Source organism: Rattus norvegicus, chromosome 11 (assembly GCF_036323735.1).
Source record: "Rattus norvegicus strain BN/NHsdMcwi chromosome 11, GRCr8, whole genome shotgun sequence".
NCBI classification, from domain to species: domain Eukaryota; kingdom Metazoa; phylum Chordata; class Mammalia; order Rodentia; family Muridae; genus Rattus; species Rattus norvegicus.
In genome coordinates, this window is record NC_086029.1 from 6,634,335 (window position 1) to 6,640,334 (window position 6,000).

Consider the following 6,000-nt stretch of genomic DNA (forward strand, 5'->3'; position numbering starts at 1 on the left):
TTTTATATCGATGTGCTTCAAATGTACAAGTCAGTGGGCTTGCTTGTGAGTCCTTGTACAGGTTTATACTGTACATTAGCCATCTTCATCCTCACAACTCACCTCCATTTCCACCTGCACACACACACACACACACACACACACACACACACACACACACTGCTGCTCCCCTTCCTCTCCCTATCTGCCCCCTTTCACTTAATATCCCTTATTAAAATCTAAATTTCGCAATCGTCTGTTTGAGTCTGGCTTGTTTCAGTTAACATATTGTAATTTACACTCCCATCCATTTTTCTGAGAACAAAACCCTTTCCTCTTACACATAGATGGAAATCACATCAATGTATATCACATTTTTTAAGCCATTCATCCAGTGATCAACAGCTAAGGTTATTCCAATGACTTGCCTATTGCACACAGTGTGGCAATCAGAATGGATGTGCAGGGTCCTGGTTAGTTTTTATTATCAGTTTGACTAAACCTGGGAAGAAGGAGCCTCAGCTGAAGAATTGCCTCCATCAGATTGGCCTTTGGCCACATCTGTAAGGAATTATTTTTTCTTGATGGTTGATGTGGAAGGGTCTAGCCCACTATGGGGAGTGTCATCCCCTATGAAGGTGGCCCTGGGTTGTAGGAGAAGGAGAGAAAGCTGAGTAGGTCATGGATAGCAATCCAGTACCCAGCATTTCTAAGTTGTCTCTGCTTCCTTTCCTGCCTCTAGAGTCCTGCCTGAGTTCCTGCCCCAACGTTGCTCAGTAACAGACGGGAACCTAGAAGATAGAGTGAGACAAACTCTTTCCTCCTCAAGTTGACGGCTATGACGAGATTGTTCTTCATGTTGCCTACTTGTTCTTCCCTTTTTTGAAAGTTGTCTCTGTTTATTGTTCTTAGAAAGATGATATTACGTGTTTTCTTAGGGGCTCTCTGTCTCTCTCTGTGTCTCTCTCTGTCTCTGCTTCTGTCTCTCTCTCTGTATTTGTGTGTTTGTGTGTATAATGTGTATGTTTGTGTGTCTGTTTGTGTGTGCGTGTGTGTGTGTGTTTGTGTGTGTATGTATGTGTGTGTTTGTATGCTTTAGTATGTATGAGTGTTTCTGTGTGTATGTGCGTATGTGTGTTTGTGTGTGTGTGTATGTATGTGTGTGTTTGTGTGTTTGGGTTGTATGAGTGTTTCTGTGTGTGTGTGTGTGTGTGTGTGTGTGTGTGTGTTTGCTTTCCAGGCTTAAAAAAATCCCCAACGCTGTATATCTCAGCATGTGCCTAGAGAAGGAAGATGAAGGTGAGAAAAGGGGGAAAAATCATGTCCTTTGAGTTAACCCCACATTGAGGTCAGCCACATAGTGGACCAAAGTCACATAATGGCAGAGGAGTCATAAGAGCAGAGAGAGAGGAAAACTCAAAGTGTGAAGGAAAATGTGGTTAAAACTAAGATAGAAGGGAGAAAAAGAAGATGGTGCACTTAGAAAAGTGGTCAGATTTTAAAAAGCTGCCATAAGTTGTTAAGCTCTAAGTACATATAAAAATTATAATGTTAATGTGGAAGGGAATTACTGGGAAGAGTGAAGGGAGGGTCAGAGTGTGGTGGGGACAGGGGAGGGTTCTGAAAAGAATCCTTTTGAGGATCTGAAGAACTATGTGACACAAACAATTAACGTGTCCTCTAATTTACAGGTATATTCCACACTTACCTGCATCCAGTATTCTGTCTACCCATATTTCAAAAACAAAATTACCTCATCTATTTCATCCTTTTTTGCTGCGTTTGATCTAATAAATTCCTTATAACCAGAAGTGCTGGTAAACTTTAAATACATTTAAAATATGACTGGTCCATATCGGGTTTGTCATCAGTTTACCCGACTTTGGAAGCAGGTCCAGGAGCTAATTTTTCCTCTCTCTTTGCAAAGAATCCATAATTCATGATTGCCATTGACTTCAATACAAGGTATTTAATCCTTACAAATAACAGCTTTGTTTGAATAAAAGTGCCCTCCTCTAATTGTGGGTTTTGATAAAGCTAATTTTGGGGTGCTATCCATTGGGCTGCCTCGGAGAGAGAGCCTAGCAATATTTCTGATACGGAGAATGGCTGAAAGATAACCAAAGGAAAGATAGGAGCTGGAAAAATAACCACCAAGGATGTTGGTGACTCAGAAACCAAAGACTTTTTCAGAAAAAAGAAAATGCATGAAAAGAGCTACTTGGGCATACTGTGACTTGAGTCATCAGAATATTTGGGTGGGGACTTTATTTTGGGTCTCCAGGAGGCTACATGAGAAGCTAAAACCTATATGCTGGAATTTTCTAAGCGTTACTAGGGAAGGAACTGGGCTGAGAGCGCTTCATGACGTAAGCAGAGCCTGGATGATGTCACAGAGCACTGGGCGGAGGTTGCGCATCTCTTCCACTTGGAGGCGCTAGACTCCCTTGAAGGTATGTTCACTATCTTCGCGGCAGGGTGTGAAAGCCAGTACAGCTCCTGGACCCCACAATTGTTCAACAGGCTTTTCATGCCTGACCTGTTTCCGAAGACAGAATCTGGACGACGAGGACATTTTCTCTCGGTAAATACTTTTATGAAGATAACGGGGACCCTTGTAGCCCAGAAAGCTAAAAGTTTTCCCTTGTACAGCGAGTGACCGTATGTTCTGATGTCTTCCACGTTTGAGAGCTTGTGGGATGGTCTAGGCTAGTCAGTCTAAGAGTTTATTATCCTTTGCTAACAATATCTAATTCATAATCCTACTAAAATGCCAAAGATCCTCTCTGTGCCTGTGCATTTTAGGAGATAATATTTCTTTTTGATGTTGTTGTTGTTGTTGTTGTTGTTTTTCGGAGCTGAGTACCAAACCCAGGGCCTTGTGCTTGCTAGGCAACTGCTCTACCACTGAGTTAAATCCCAACCCCCGGATATTATTTCTAAATGGCTGTTGTTGCCTACACAAAAGACTCTTGTTGCGGTCGAAGATGCAACAGCTTCGCGGAATAAACCTGGGCCTGGGTCAGATTGGACAGTACAGAAAGCCAGTGGACTGGTGTGCTGTGTCTCTGGGCAGACACTTGTGGATGTTGCCACATAGCTCATAGTTAGAGGGTAGAAGAGGGGTGTGGCCACCCTCCTGGCTCCTTTGCTATCCTTTATTTGTTCTGCTTGCTTACAGTGGGGACAGGGATACTTAATACCACACTGACCTAGCCATTCAAGGAAAGGTTCCTCAGCAGAGCCAAAGTGCCTCGGGCTGAAGAAATGTGTCCGAATATGTTATTCTGAGCTGTAGAGAACCATTTTTTTTTAATTTTCCTTTGAACTTTAGATTTTGATTTTTGAGAGAGGCTTTTTCTGTGCGTAGATTTGGCTACCCTTGAACTAACTCTGTAGACCAGCCTGGCCTTGATCTCACAGAGGTCTGCCTCCCTCTGCCTCTTGAGTGCTGGAATTAAAGGTGTGCTCCACCATTGCCCAGCCCTCCTACGAACTTCTGATTACGACAGAATAAGATTCAGATGCTCAACCCTGTATACCATCGCCTTCCTCACCTGCTCCAAAGTTCTCTTAGACAAGAGCCTTGGTCCAGCGCCCTCCCCACCCCACCCCCATTGTTCTTGCAGGGACTCATATGACAGAGGGAACAGCATTGTGTCTGGTTTAAGCAGGCGAGCTCTTCAAACCCAGGCCATGGGCAAGTATGAAGCCTGAAAACAGAACGATAGTCACAAGACAGTGGACCAGGAGTGCCGTGGCCTACCACACTAGGTCTACAGCCAAGAAGAAGAGGATGTCTCTGAGGAGGATGAGCACACCATCCTTCCAGAAGCGGAGGAGGAGAAGGCCTTCTCCCCATGCCCTGGGGACATTGTGGGCTGCAGAATTTCTCACGGATGGAAGGAAGGTGATGAGCTGTCACCCAATGGAAGGCCATCGCTGTAGATCAACTGCCAACAAATCCCTCTCTCTATCTGGTCAAGTATGACAGAATTGACTGTTTCTACGGCCTGGCACATCACAGCAATGAGAGGATTTAAAAGCTTAAGATCTTGCCTCACAAAGTAGTATTTCCTCAAGTGAAAGACGCCCATCTCGAAAGTTCCATGGTTGGCCGAGCTGTGGAGCATACATTTGAGGGCAAACATGGCTCTAAGGACAACTGGAGGGGGGTGGTCCTAGCCCAGGTGCCGATCATGAAGGACTGGTTTTACATCACCTACGAGAAAGATCCATCCTATACATCTACCAGATCCTGGATGATTACACAGAAGGTAACCTCCATATCATTCCAGAGACTCCTTCAGCAGAGGTGAAGTCAGATGTTGACAGCGACATTTTAACAGGTCAATGTGTGCAGTTCACCAGAAGCGACCGGTCCAAAAAGATCGGCAAAGTCATTTACCAAGTTCCAGCCAAGCCTTCCGTGTACTTCATCAAGTTTGATGGTGACATCCACATCTACTTCTATGATCTGGTGGAAAAGATACGTTAAGGTGAAATTCACAAAGTGAGGGGGACATAGATGGGGAATTTATAGGATTGGGGGGGGGGAATGGTTGTTTTTCTGTGTTTCAGATACCCAAGGGCCTTTGACAACTCCAGTATCTTTTCCAGTGGAATTTGTTTTTCCTCTAAAAATTAAAATGTGCGATGTGATGTGTTGTGTGTAAACACTTTGTTGGAGGAGATGGGCTGTGGTGGATGGAACATGGAGAGGATGATCTGGGGAGACGGGATAGGGGTAATGCCAAGTGTGTGGTCACACATGCAAACACCAGGGCTTGGTAAGGGAACAGGAGAATGACCGGGGCTTCCTGACAGTGAGCCTCACCTCAGGTTCAGCAGGGGACCATGTCACAAGGGAATACAGTAGGTAGTGAAGGAGCAGAACACGCTCTACCCTCCCCCAGCCTCTGTACTTACATGTCTCTATACACACACACACACACACACACACACACACACACACACACACATAAATATGACTAGAGTATACAAGAGGCTTGCAGAGTTTATATGCAAGTGCAGTGTCGTTTTATCCAAGGAACCAGAGGACTTTTAGATCATTGGGTGTCCTGCAGTCAACTCTCAGAGGACAGGATATATCTCCTTATTGTGCAAACAAATCCTTGGTTGAGTGTTTGTCAGTTACTCCACACAGTTCTCCTCCTCTAGGTTCCTGTGTGTCACAGAGAATGATCTGGAAATACTGAAAGAAAATATAAACTATAGGCTTTGTTGGGGTTTCTAGCCTTGTGTTTAAAATATATTTATCACGTTTTATTAAATGTAAGGGAAATCTTCAGCTCCCAGCAACAATAGATTCAATCATGTTGGCTTCTGTTTTATCCCATTATGAATATCAATTAATTGCACATCAATAGCTCCCCATGCTTTGATCTAAATCAGGATGAAGGGATATGTTTCCGTAACCCCTATGTGGATAATCAAGTAGAAAGGGGGAAGGTATGATGCCTTTGGCTTATGGGAGAGTGATGGCTTGATTGTAAACTTGTTATGCAAATAACCCTACTCTCTGAGAAATGAAATGTAACGATAAAATATACTGCCAAATGGGATGGGCACTCATTACTCTTCTAAAAGAAAATAAAATCATACTTTAGGATTTTAAATAAGTGTGACCCTCAGAGGTTCAAATACTTGAATGTGTTTGGTTTCCAGTTTGTGGATTGTTTAGAAAGGATTGGGAGTTGTGTTTTTGTTAAAAGAGATGTGTCAATGGGAGGTGGGGCCTTGAGATTTCAAAAGCCCACCAGGCTTCTCTCCCTCTCCCTCTTCCTCCCTCCCTCTCCCTCTCCTTCCCTCTCCCTCTCCCTCTCCCTCTCCCTCCCTCTCCCTCTCCCTCCCTCTCCCTCTCCCTCTCCCTCTCCCTCTCTCTCTCTCTCTCTCTCTCTCCCCCTCTCCCTCTAACTCTCTCTCTCTCTCTCATCTGGGGAGCAGGATATGAGCTCTCAGGATCTACTCCAGCCAGGCCTGCCTGCCTGCCAGCCTGCT